Source organism: Petaurus breviceps, unplaced genomic scaffold, assembly GCF_028583685.1.
Source record: "Petaurus breviceps papuanus isolate PSGF00001 unplaced genomic scaffold, PetGlider_PUasm1.0 156, whole genome shotgun sequence".
NCBI classification, from domain to species: Eukaryota; Metazoa; Chordata; class Mammalia; order Diprotodontia; family Petauridae; genus Petaurus; species Petaurus breviceps.
Window position 1 is genome coordinate 11095838 of NW_027185720.1, and position 14520 is coordinate 11110357.

Consider the following 14520-nt stretch of genomic DNA (forward strand, 5'->3'; position numbering starts at 1 on the left):
CCCAAGGAGGATACATTACCTTCCTAAGGTCATACAGGTAAGCAGTAAAGGCAGGATTTGAATTCAAGTCCTCTGATTACAAGTCAGTGTTCTTCCTTTTGTCCCACACTCCAACTTTGCTACTTACTACCTGTGTGACCCTGACCATATCCTTTCCCCTCTTCGCCCCAGTATACTACTACCATTTAACTTTCAGCAACTCCCCCAAGTAATTACTTAATCCTGGTATGCAAGAACTTTCAGGAAAAATACTGAATTCAGTCTATGAGGACCTGGTTTTAAATCCCAGCTTTGGGCTTCATCTTCTCCCTCCATAAAAAAAAAATGAGTCATTGGACTCCAGGACATGATCTGAAAGCTCCCTTTTACATATGACATGTTATAAAGATTTCCAATCCAGATAAGCTGACACTACAAGGCTCTTTTGCTTGGTCAGGTTTGAACAGTGGCGCTGAACTCCATCTTGACTACTTGCTTTGCCAAAAATATAATGCCTGGGATCTGAAAAGGAACCCATGCGCTCAGTGACAACCCATTTTGTACCACAGGGGTATCAATTGCTTTGCTCCTGCAGGTTATAAAAGAAGAACCAGCTTCTAGTCAAGCTGGCCTTTGCTAGGGATGTCCAGACAGCATCTGGCTTATAGAACCCTGGTGGGGAGCCTCTGTTTTCCCAGGACCATGTTCAGGATGAGGCACTGCTTGGACAGCATTCCATTCTTGTGCTCACTAAATAAAATCTATCCTTGCACCATGTCTATACAAAGGCAATATCAGTAGCAGGGATTGCATAATGCATCATTAGAGTAATTATGACTGTGTCAAGTGCTTGGTAATTTTACATCAGAATCACTAGGGATATGACATATGAAACACAATTCTGCTCTCCTCTTTCCCTGATGGCATGTGAGGGTAAGCTCGGAAGTTTCAACCGAGGTCAACCCAGAGAAGGAAATGTGATGTCCTGTGATCTGTAAGGGAGGAAAAAAGACACTCCTGAGGGAGCAAAGCTGGCAGCCAAGCCTCCCAGGCTGATAAGGCCACTTCCAGGCCATCAAGACCTGACCCACAACCTATCACAAACAAGTAAGCACTTCCTAGCTCCAAATGGCAAGCATGAGGTGTTGACACATTTCCTTAATAAGAAGCATTATCATCTTTACAGCCTCCCTGGAGAATTTTGGCATGTCTCATTTCACTTGAATAAATTATTAATTTAGTCTAATTAGGATCATCCAGCAGCCTGGAGACAGGTTGGTCTAATTCAGGATTCCTGTGTGGGTCTGCATGTGTCTGCATGGTCTCCATGGAGATAGAGGTGATGGTAGGGAAAGCCTCATGGGGGGTAGAAGGGGGAGAGAAGGAAGAGAAACAGAACTGGGTTGGGGAGGGCGTGGTGGTCTTAAAACATTAGCTGTTTATTATCCAATTTCCTCTGGTTTTCATCCCTTTGAGGTTTGCCTTACAGTTTCTGATTGGTGGGACACCTGGACATGGGCAGGTTTGCCTGTTTCTGGCAATGATGATGCAAAATATGTCCTTTGCCTGTTATTCAAAGCCTACAAGCTGGCCCCACCCTACCGTTCCAGGCCATCTCCCACTATTCCCCTACAGAAAACCTTCAATTCAGTCAAGTTGATTTACTCACTGTCCCCCAAATATGCAAGGGGCTATTTCCATAATAACCACAGTCAATTAGTCAGATATTCCTTTAGTGCTATGGTGGTACAGGGACAATATTTATAGAAAGCTCTTTCTGAATTCTGTCAAGGGAGAGCTACATTCAGAAGATGCTTCCTTAAACAGAGGGTTTCCATCTTCCTGACTTTGTCCATGATGATTCACTGGCCTAGGTTATCCTGCCCTCCTCCTCTCATTACAAATTCTATTCCCAGTGACAATAACAATCCACATTCCTAAACCATTCTATAATGTACAAACACTTTCTTCACAATAACTTTGTGAGGTCATTACGAGAGGTATTATCATTGTCCCCATTTTCCAAGTGAGAAAACTGAGGCTCAGAGAGGTGAAGTGACTTGCCCAGTAAGATCCAGGATTCACAGGATCATGGATTTAAAACTGCAAGAGGATGTAGGCATCATTTAGTACAATGCCTTAATTTTATAGCAAAGGAAACTAAGACTCTGGGTGGTTGAGTGACTTGCCCATGGTCTCATAGATGGTAGCTATCAAATCCAAGATTCAAATTTATGTCTCTCCTGCCCCATCACTACACTTTTGGTCTCTGACAAAAAAAAAAAACGTGGGACCATTATATCATTATATGCCTTTTCAGATATCTGAAAGGCATACATAGTGCCTCATAGTGGTTAGAAAGCTGATCTCATTCGGGAAATTCTGGGTTCAAGTGCTGCCTACTGGCTGTGTGACCCCTAGGCAAGTCACTTAACCAATCAGTGTCTTAGGCAACTCTTTAATACTGAACTCTTGAGCAGCTTCTAATCTGCATTGACAAGGGAAATTTCCTTACCAGGAGCTCCTTACATTGGCAAAATTACAAGTTTGGTCCAAAAATGATTGGAAAAGGATTTAGAATCATAGACTTTAAACTAAGAAGAACCTTAAAGAGCATTCATTTTATATTAGGGGAACTTAGTAGCAATGTGAAGTGACTTTTTACTTGGTCCCAAGAACTAAGACCAATGGGGGGAAATTCTATGAAGGTAGAATAGGTCTAATATGAAAAGAAACTTCCTAATAGCTAGAGGTGTCCAAAAATGGAACCATTTTCCTCTCTAAGTAGTGAGCTGCCCATCTCTGAAAAATCGCAAACAGAGACTAATAACCAGGGTAGCTATAGAGGGGATACATATATGGGAGACTAGGCTAGATAATTTCTAGATCCCCTCCAACTATAAATTTCTATAGTTCTATGTTTCTTCAAGTTATATCTCAAGTCTCAAATCCCCCACAGAGTCTTCTCTGGTCATTCCAGTCTCCCGTGGCTTCTCCCTGCTCTGAAATCCTTTTGGACTTATTATTTGAACCCATTTCTTAGCATATATGGTGACCTTACAATATTAGTGTTGTTCTACTTTTATCTGTGTCTTCATTTATTTATCCAGGATGCTGGTGCCTTCTCACAAGAAATGATTTTGTATTTACTTGTTTTGTTTTCAAATCTACTTATATATGTAGATGTTAACTCCTCACACATATGAGAATGTAGTCTCCTTAAGGGCAGGGAGTTTCATGACCTTTGGAAAGTTGTAGAGCACAAGAGAACTATCACAATATTGGAAATGGACAGATGTTGCCTTGATTTTCTTTTTAAAGAACGTGAGAGGCACAGAGAAGCATGACATGTGCAAACCATAAGCCAATGAACTTGACTTAGCTTCTTGGCCAAAAAAAAAATCTAGAACATATTATTGAAGGAAAGTTTGGGAAACAAGTACAAATGGAATCATTAATTCCCAAAATTCAGCATCACCTCATCCAGGTCAAGCCATACCAGCCTAGGTTCATTTCCATTTTTGAAAGGATTAGTAGACTGGTAGATCAGGAAAATATAGGTAGAGTTTACTGAGAATTTAGCAAAGCTCTTGACAAAATCTCAGGCTATTTTTGTGGAAAAGAAAGGGACATATGGGTTAGGCAATAGTTCAATTAGTTAAATTTGGAACTGGTTGACCCAAAGAGCAGTCACTAATAGCTCAGTGTCACCTCGGAAGAGGATCTCAAGTGGAATGCCCCAGGGATCCATACTTAACTCTGTGCGGTTTAATCTTTTCATCAATTACCTGCATAAAAATGTAGCTGGCACGATTATCAAGTTCAAAAATGAAACAAAGCTATGTCAAATTAGAGTCAGAATCTGAAAAGATTTCAACAGGCTTGAATGTTAGAATAAATCTATTAAGATGAAATCTAAGGAAGAGAAATGCAAAGTTGCACTTGAGATCATAAAAATCAATCTCATAAGACTAACATGGGGAGGTATGGCTGGAAATCAATTTGTCTGGAAAACGGGGGGATTAGGGAACTAGAAATTTAGGAGGAGTCAATATGACATAGCAAGCACAAAACTAATGAGATCTTAAAAAGAAATCTTATTAGAAGAGGTACAATGCCAAAGACCCTCTGCCATAGTGAAACTATATCTGGGTTATTATGTTCAGTTCTGCATGCCACCTTGTAGGGAGGACATTGATAAGCTGAAAATACCATGTGAGAATTGGTTAAAAGCATTGGAGAAGTTGAGGCTGGAGAAGAGGACCTAGTTCAGAAAGAGAGGAGAAATGAGAGCTGCCTTCCAGTATCTGGAGGACTGTCACATGGAAGAGGTCATAGATTTGCTGTGTTTGGCCCAATGTGGCAGAACTAGGGACAGTGCTGTCATTTCTCCTAGCTTGTCCTCAGTTTCTCTATTCCTAAAATCAAGGGGTTGAACTTTACCTCCTATCCATCTATAATCCTAAATTGCAAGGAGGCAGGTCTTAGTTCAACATAAGGAGAGCTGTCCAAAATCCTAATTGGCTACCTTGGGAGGTAGTGGGCTTGCCTTCATAAAGGATCTGCAAGCAAAGGCTGGATTTATGTTGTGCAGGAGAAATCTCATCAGGTATTCAGAAAACTCTTCAGACCTAAATGGTCTCTGAGGTCCCGTCCGATGCTGAACATTCCATATTTTAATGTGGGCAACAAGGTGACACCATGGATGGAGTGCTGGGCCTGAAGTCAGGAAGATGCTTTCAAATTCAGACCCAGACACTAGCTGTGTGATCCTGAGCCAATCACTTAACCTCTGTTTGCCTCAGTTTCCTCATCTGTAAAATAGGGGTAATAATAGAATCTACCTCCCAGACTGGACTTGAGGATCATAAGAAATAATAATGGTATAGTACTTGGCACAATGCCTGGTGCCTAGTAAACACTATGCAAGTATTAACTGTTATCCAGCTCCGGTGATGGGAGCAAGCAGGAGCAGGAACATAAAGACAGGAGAGGGCAAGAGAAGGACAGAGAATGGAGAATGGTGTCATTTGTCTGTCATGTAGAATATATGCAAGGCAATAACACTGTGTAAATCTGAATGGATTAATTTGAGAAATACTGCAGAAGGCCTTGAATGTCAGGATTACAACATTATTCTTTTTTAGTAGGCAATGGGGAGCCATTGAAGTTGTGATCATCGTGTAGTGCTGGGAAGAAGATGAATCTGGAAAGCAATAAACCTGGAGGCAGGCAAACTAGTTAAGGGGCTTTTGTGTGATATTCTAGGAAAGAAAAGAAGGTCTAAACTATTGTGATGTCTGTGTGAGTCTGACTGTGAGAGAGATTGCAGAACAGAAATATAAGACACATAGAGAGATACCAAGAATATACACCAGGCCAATATAACAGTGTTAGAGGGGTGAAAAACAAAGTGAAGGTGAAGACAATGAATGAGCAAGAAAGTAAGGAGAGTAAAAGGGAAGGATGACATTCCAGGCATACAGGACAGTGTGAGCAAATGCACAAAGGTGGGAAAATGGAGGAGATACTAGGAAAGAGAATTCTTTCTTATCCATTCGAATAGAGCATACATTGAGTGTCTGGAAAAGCTGAGTGTAAGATCAAACTGTACAAGTGGGCCGGTGTAGAATCTTAGAGGACTTTCCCAGAAAGTAAATAGAGAGATACTGAAGATTTTAGAGTGGAGGAGTGGACACAACCATATTTGTCTGTAAGAAATACTATGTTCTTTGCTTTGAGAGATGACTTTACAGAAGGAGGAATGGAAGAATATGGGGAAAATTAAGGTTATACAAAAATAAAAATCAGTATCAATAAAAAAAATTCTTATAACGGAAGCTTATTCTGGCAGACATTTATGAAGGATGAAAAATTGGAGAGAGGAAGACCCATTGGGAGGTTTTTTAGAGTGGGCCCAGGTAGGTGGGATCCTAAATGAGGCTCTATCTCCAGTAGTATGAGAGAAGAGGAAAGAGATATGCTGTGGAGGTGGCATCCACAGGAAAAAAAAAAAAGCATTGATTGGTTGTGGGTGGTAAGAGTCACAACAACGAAAGTTACTGGGTACCATGGACAGCAGTCTGGAGCAGAAGGAAGAACAGGCTGAAGGGAAGGATAATGACTACTGTAAGTCTGGGACTTATTGAGTTGGAAGAGTTAGAAGAAGGCAGAAGAAAAGGAAAGGGAAACTGAAATCGACAAGTCAGAAAGCCTTTACTAAGCATTGTGCCAGATGCTGTACTGAGCACCAAAAATACAAATGCAAGCAGAAAGTCCTCAATGAGCTCATAGTCTTACGAGAGAATAAAAATTGAAAAGGAGGGAGGGAAGAAGAAAGTCCTCACATTGGAACATGACAGGAAAGTCCAGAGAGTCAGGACAAAGAGATTAAGGCTAGATGTAGTTAGCCCTCCACAAGCTGGGCCCCGCCTACCTTTCCAGTATCCTCACAATTTACTCCCTTTCTCTAACTCTGTATTCCAGTCACACTGGTTTATGCACACACATGCATACACAAAGGTCCATCTCCCATCTCCAAGCCTTTGTATTACCTATCCCTTATGCCTTTGATGCCATTCCTCTTCATTTATCTCTTGGAATCTCTGGCTTTCTTCAAGACTCAGCTAGATGGCTAGAAAATATGGCTGACCTGGGCACTTTGCTGAAAATGCTGGTTCTGGGAGAAACTGACCAATCAGCAGAGGAGGCCAGAAGGGGTAGTACAAACTTCCAAGATGAGAAGGTGAGAGACAAAGTCAACTTTGGATGAGGAGGCCACAGGAGTAGAGTGAACTTGCAGGGTGAGAAGTCTGTTGTGTCATGATGGAGAGAGTCCAGAGAATCAGGATTAGATCCCAGAAAGGAAAGAAGACATGGCTGGCCTGGGAACTTTCCTTAAAATGAAGGACAATGGAGTACCCTGCACCTGATTTATTCAACTCGATTCAAATTGTGCATTCAATAATTTATCAAATGGACACTGAACCACTGCTCTATACCCATCCCTGTGCTCTGTACTCTGGAGAGAGAGTGTAAGTAATTAATTTACTTAATTGCCAATCTAATGGCCTTTTCCCAGTCCTCATCATCCTTGGCCTTTCCATAGAATTTGACCCTGTTCATTTCCATCTTCCAGTTATTCTCTCCTCTCTGATTTCTCTCTGTAAATGTTTGATCACTCCTTCTCAGTCTCCTTTGCTGAATCATCATCTGTGTCACACCTACTCCACACTAACCATGGCCGCCCCCAACTCTGTCCTTGGTCTTCTTATCTTTTCTCTCTAGACTCTCTCACTTGGTAACTTCAACAGTTCCCATAGACTCAATTATATTCTTTATGCATATGGCTCTTTAATCTATACAGAACATCTAGCCATAATCTCTAAGCTCCAGTCCTGAATCACCAACTGCATACTAGATGCTTTAAACTAGATGTCCCAATGACATCTCAAATTCAACATACCCAAACAGAATTCTCATCTATCCCCCCAAACTCACACCTCCTCCAAATTTCCCTGTTGTAGGGTGCCAGCAGTCTTATAGTCACCCAGTTTTGAAACCCCTGTGTGAACTAGGAGTCCTCACTCTTATAAAACTCACATGTCAAATAAATGGCCATATCTTATTTCCTTCTCCATGCTGTCATGCACGTATGTCCCCTTCTCTCCATTTACACAGTCACAACCTAGTCCTCATCACTTCTCATCTGGACAACTGCCTCCTAATTGGTCTCTACCTCAAATCTCTCTTCCCCTCCAATTCATCCTGTACATGGCTGGCAAAGTGACCATCCTGAAGCTCAAGTGTGACCACATCACCCCTAACTACCCACTCAACAAATTTAAGTGACTCCCTATGAATCAAATATAAACTTCTTGATTTGACATTTAAAGCCCTCCACAATCTGGGCCCCTCCTACCTTTCCAGTCTCCTCACAATTTACTCCCTTTCTCTAATTCTGTATTCCAGTCACACTGGACTATTCAGTTTTGCTTGCATGTGCACTCACACACATACATGGATACACAAAGTTCCATCTCCCATCTCCAAGCCTTTGCACTACCCTATGCCTTTAATGTCATCCCTCTTCACCTATCTTTTGGAATCTCCGGTTTCCTTCAAAACTCAGCTTAAGTCCCCTCTTCTTCACAAAGCTTTTCCAGCAGCTACTAGGGAACCCCTTCCCAAAATAACCTTTTATTCATTTTGTATATATTCTGCACATACTCATATATGTATACATTGTGTCATCAACTAGACTAGAAGTTCATTGAGGGCAGAATCTGTTTCAGTTTTGTCTCCAAATCCCCAGTGCTTAACACAATGACTCAAGCACAGTGAGTGCCTAATAAGCACTTGTTGATTGGAGATTGAGATCTATGTTAACTTAAGAAGCCATTTTTCTCCTCTTGACCTCAGGTTCCCTACCTGTACGTAAAGATCGGCAGTCCCACACACACACACACACACACACATAGCTTCAGGCTTGGGTAACATGATTTTACATGCAAAATTTGCATGTAAAATCATAGGTTAGACAAGATGGATTCAAAATTGCTTCCAGCTTTCACTTTTTCCTAAATTTTGCCAGAACTGGAAATTTCATCAACATGCGTGTTCTTTTCCTCTTTAATTGAGACCCCCTGCTCCCCTTGGTAGGTGGTCTTTGGGAGTTGTCAAGTGACAAAAAAATTCTTCACTTTGAGGACTCCACTTGTAAGGAGGACCAGTCCTCAGCTGAGACAGAGTTGACCACTGGATTCATAAGCCAAGTCCTTGATTGGGAAGGCATGTCAGAGCAATATATGCAGAGCCTCTGAAAGCCCTGGGATCCACCCACATCATAATAGAGCATCGAGGTGCTTAGGCAGTCTGGCTCTGACATCCTAAATGGTTCTGATCTCATCCCAGTGGCTTCAGAGGCTCACTGGGCTGGGAAGGGAACTATAGAAAAGCAGTGTGAGGCTAAGCAAGTCACTTAACCTCTTTGGGCCTCAGTTTCTTCATTTATAAAATGGGAATGGGGTGAACTAGATAACTTCCATGGTTCCTTCCAGCTATAGATCTATCATACTCTTATCTAGCACTTCCTAGTGTGTGACTTTGGGCAAATTGTTTCACCTCCAGTTTCTCCCATAGGTAAAATAGAGTATGGGGGACTGAATCACCTCCGTGGTCCTTTCCAACTGCAGATCTATGACTCTAAAGGACCCAGGGGAGCAAACAATTCAAAGCCCTTTGCTGGTAATGGGAGCCACTTTGACAGGTATTCAAAGGTGTGGGGAGACAAAGGAGAAGACATATCATCCCAGTGGGACTTTCTTTGAGACAATGGGAATAATTAGGATGTTGGGCAGCTGAGGTCACAGGAACCAAATCTGTACTGTTTGTTCTCTGTGGTCAGCATTGATTTAGCCTCGCTTGAACTGAGAGGTTATTTAAACCATAATTCCAGCTTCCCGCAACTCCAAAGCAATAAATGGCTTCTCAGCTACATGGGAGATGCTCAACTCAGCACATTTGTACAGGAGGTGGGCCATGGGGGTTGGGTGGAAATGGAGACCATTGATTATCCTCAATAGCATTTGAAATAATCACCATCATAACAAAATGTCACAAGAAAAAAGTTCCTGCAAATGGCACCCTGACATTGCTCTTCCCTTTTCCCACAGTGAACCCTATAGGGAGCTGGTTCTTTCTCTCTTGTGCTTCTTAATCCCTACCCCCACCTCTCTCCTGCCTCTAAGCCCTCCGCAGACATATTTTGGGGACCAAGAATTCATTCAGAATTACATTCTTCTTGCCTGTTCAGACAAGGGAAATGATCCCATCCTCATTGGCTCCAGAGGGGCTCGAGGGAACAAGGAAGGGATAAGAATAATAATGCTTTGTATTTATAGAGCTCAGATCAGCAAGAAGCCTGAACAAACATTATCTGGCAGTCAGTAATATTAACTGATAACTGAGTGCTTCTGCTCTAAGTCTCAGATTTGAGTGAGGCCACCAGGGTCAGTGAGTACTTAAAGCTGTTACCCAAAATGGGATAGGCATAAATAATGGGCTTGAAATTTCATGATAGAGGGGACTTCCACCTGAGGAAACTCCCTCTAGCAATGTGGGACAGTACTTTCTCTGAAACACACAGTCTTGGAGAGCTACCTAGAGTTCCAAGAGGCTGAGGGATTTTCTCAGAGTTCCAGAGTTAGTAGGTGTTAAAAGTAGATGTAGAAATGTCAAAATCTAATTGATAATGATCTAGGCTGGGAACTACCGTGTTTCCCCGATAATAAGACCTATCCGGAAAATAAGCCCTCCCCTTACTGTGTAAGATTCCTCTAAAATAAGCCCTCCCCCGAAAATAAGCCCTATTGAGATTGCTACTGTAGTGAAGGTGATCCCCTGCGCTACACGCTACATTATGGTACCCTCTGTATGCACCATTTCCCCCCTCTCCCCCCCGGGTGAAACGCACGCCGCGCTCCGAGCTGCATCCAATCAGAGCTGCAGCAGTGAGCGCGTCATCCTGTTCTTCCCCAGTGATTTGCTTATTGAATAAAGGTACATTTTTTTGTTCACATTTACCTGTTTATTAAAATTGCTGTCAATGTTCATTAAAATAAGCCCTCCCCTGAAAATAAGGCCTCTGGTGTTTTTCTGTCCAAAAAATTAATAAGACAGTGTCTTATTATCGGGGAAACACGGTAGTATATCCTGGATCCAGACCTTCATGGGGATAACTCTTCCCTCTCTTAGGCAGTGTAGTACAAAGAAAGAATGCTTCACTGGAGTCACAGATCCTGGGTTTGAAGCCTGGTCCTGACCTTAGCTACTTGTATGACCTTAGGCAAATCACTTACAATCCTTGGGCCTCTCAGTTTCGCAATCTACAAAATGAAGGGGTTGAATTAGATGGCCTATAAATTCTTTTTCAATTCTAGAATTGTAATCCTTTAATCCCATAGTCTTATGATCTAAAATTCTCAGCTTCCCCATCAGGAAAACTGTCACCTTCCAGCAACAGTAATCCACCAGCCCACCTTCCATGACTATGAGTTATTTTAATGCTATGGGTCAAGTTTTGCATTTCATTATCTATATGTTCATGACCAAATTTAATTAATCAAACTTTTATTAAGCACCTACTATATACAAGGTATTGTGCTGGAAAATGAGGGAAGAATGAAGAGAGAATGCTCTGATTAGATGAAGAAAAAATTCCTAACAATTATCCAATACCAAAATGGATTATCTTGGGATGTAAGGGCCCTCAAACAAAGGGTATAGAACAGCTTGCCAGGCACATTCTAGAAGGAGCTCTTAATCAGCTGTGGGTTGAATGAAATGACCTCTGAGGACACAGAAACACAGACCTAGCGCTGGAATGAAACTTAGATGCCGTCTAGTCCACCACTCTCATTTTACAGATGAGAAAACTGAGATTCAAAGAAGGTAAATTATCTGTAGTATTCAATGGCAAACATGGGATTTGCACACAGGTTCTCTAACTCCAAACCCAAAGCTCTCTATTGTACTTTGGGCTTTTCTTCTGCTGATTTTGCAGTTCTGTGATACCCTCCATTGCTTCATCCCACCCTATACTCTGAATGGGCCTGACCACATATATGGAGGGTGATGATGTGGAGACTCAGATTGTTTCTGTATCAGCCAGGGCTACCTCTAAAGCTACCACCAAAGACTCCACACTTATCAGAAAACTAATTCTTAATCAACACGGAGGTATCACTCCTAGCCACAAAGCATAAGATGCCAAGGAAAGAGACTTAGACAATGAACTCTCCCCCAACTTCTCCTTCTAGTCGTTGCACAAGAGGAAGGAAAAAAGACATTGACATGCCCATGACTTACCTGTATACTTTGGTAGAGGTTCTATTTCTACTGTTTCAGTGGAATATAAGCTCTTTGAGAGGCAGCTAGGTGGCAGAGGGGTAATTAAGTGGTGCAGTGGATAGCACTGGACTTAGAATCAGAAAGGCTCATCTTTATGAGTTTAAATCTAGCCTAAGATACTTAACTTGCTGTGTGACCATGGACAAGTCATTTAACCCTGTTTGCCTCAGTTTCCTCATCTATAAAATGAGCTGAAGAAGTGGCAAACCACTCCAGTATCTTCACCAAGAAAACCCCAAAAGTGGCCATGAAGAGTTGAATATGACTGAAAAGAGACTGAACTAGAACCTCCTTGAGGTCAAGAACTGTTTTAGCTTTTGTTATTTTGTAGCTCCAGTACCTAGAATGGTACCTAGGGTTAGATAATAAAAGCTTACTGAGAGAAACCCCTGTGGAACCTTTACCACCCCCTAGAGTTTCACCTAGATCTGGTTTTCAAACCTCAATAGCACAAGCTGCCCAAATATACCAGTCAATAGTGAACTGATCAATGGGGAAAAGTGCCCTTTTTCTCTCTAAATATCCTCCCCCACAATTTCACCACCACTTCACTGCCATGACTAAAGCCCAATATCCCCTAACATTGCCACCTCCACTGTTTTCCCTGCCCTCAATGCTGAACCAGGGCGATAACACTGGTTTCACCACTTTCTCTGGCCTTTGTACTGATCCCTTTGCCGACAATATGAATACATTCAAATCAAGGAGTTCACACACACACACACACACACACCTGTAATGCAGTTATAATATTAACTTTCTAGGAGAAGTACAAACTGTATGCTTTGAAAAACCATAGGAAGGAAAGTTTACTTCTGGGCAGAAGGCTTCTTGAAAGAGGGAGAACCCATATTTGGCCTTGAAAGATGAAAAGAGTACTCATTTCCCCCTGTGACTAATGGCACATATTGTTGATGTGATTTACTGGGATTAATGGGACAATTAGTGGATAGAAGATACAGACAAGCCAATTGACCCGTGCATTCCAAAATCCATGATCAGTATTATTAACAGCAAAGGAAGGTGATTTAAGAAATTTTCAGACAGAAAATGGGAAGGATAATTGAAGGTTTCATGGAGGTGGCAGCTTAGCTGGACTTTAAAGAAACACAAAGGTTTCTATAGATAGAGGTGACAGTGAGAGATAGGCATCCGTTCCAAGAATTGAGGAGAGCATGAACAAATACTCTGAGATAGGGAAGTGGCAAAAATAAAAACAGGAACTGAAGGATAATCCAATTTGACTGGAACGTAGAATCCATGAAGGGGATTAGTGTGCCAGAAGACTAGGCATAGGTTTAAGTCCAACTTGGGAGATCCTTGAATGACAAGATCAAGAATTTATTTTTTTTCCATAGGCAATGACAGTGGAGGACCCCTCAAGGTTTTTAAGTAGGAGAGTGATACGAGTGTTGCATTAAGATTTCATCAGCTGGAATGTAGAAGATGGATTGGAAAAGTAATAGACTAAAGGCAGAAAGACCAATTAAGAGGCTCTTGAAATAGTCCAATTGATACAACAAAAAGGCCTGAAGTGAGGTAGATTACGGTGAGAATATAAAGGAAAGGACAGATGCTAGAGAAACTGTGGGCACAGGAACTGCAGGACTTGGTCACTGGCTGTATGTACACATAGTAGGCATATAAAAATTATTATTGATGAAGAAATGAATGGGAAAAATTCTACAATGTTGCTGAGGATATGAACCTGAGTAACCAAGAAGATGTTAGTACCATTGACAGAAATACTGAAGTCAGACAGGACTTAGACTGAGGACAGCTTCCTCCACAGACCTAGTTCTACAACATACATGGTTTCTAACACATGATCCTGGATAGAGGACACAAAAATATGAGGCACAGGGCCTATCAGTAAAGAACTGGCAAATAGGAGAGAAAGGACATGCCCTTCAAACACAAGCAAATGCTTACAAAGAAGCATACATCAGGACAAGGCAATACATTGTCCATTGGGTACCTCAGGAGGAACAAGACAATGGAGTGTGATTAGTTGGGATAAGCTTCCCAGAGAAGAAGTTGTAAGAGGAAGATATATAGTATAAATGGGAGAAAGAGAGGAAGGATGGGAAGAGAGAAGAATAGAGAAATGCGGAGGGGGACAAGTGAGGAAGGGGGGTGGAAAGAAGGAGGGAGGGAGAGAGGAAGGGAGGGAGGAAGGAAGTAAAGAAGGAAGGAAGGAAGGAAGGAAGGAAGGAAGGAAGGAAGGAAGGAAGGAAGGAAGGGAGAGAGGGAGGGAGGGAGGGAAAATCACACAAAAGAGAAAATATATATGTAGGAACCCAGGTACAAGAATGAAAGAAGAACTCTTTACCCAAGTAAGTTTAGTTGCAGTGTGAGCATGAAGGCTCAAATGAGTGAAAGTGTAGTGATGGAAATGGAACTGAATTTGGAGTTTAAAAACCTTGATTTCCATTTTGGTTCAGTCACAGATTTGCTTGTGACCTTAGGAAGTCCTTTCCCTTCTCTGTGCTTCTATTTCTTCCTCTTTAAAAGTAGGCAATTGTCACAGATAATCTCTATGAGCAAGATGCTCTCAGAAAAACCCAGAAAGACCTATATGAACTGATACAAAGTGAAATGAGTAAAACAGGGGAACATTGTACATACCGT

General features: G+C 41.7%; 1 pseudogene; it reads left to right on the top strand.

The window, feature by feature from the left end:
• Window positions 1-6050: 6050 nt before the first annotated feature.
• The window catches only part of LOC138156710 (phosphorylase b kinase gamma catalytic chain, liver/testis isoform pseudogene), a 13926-nt pseudogene continuing 5456 nt past the window's right edge, over window positions 6051-14520 (top strand).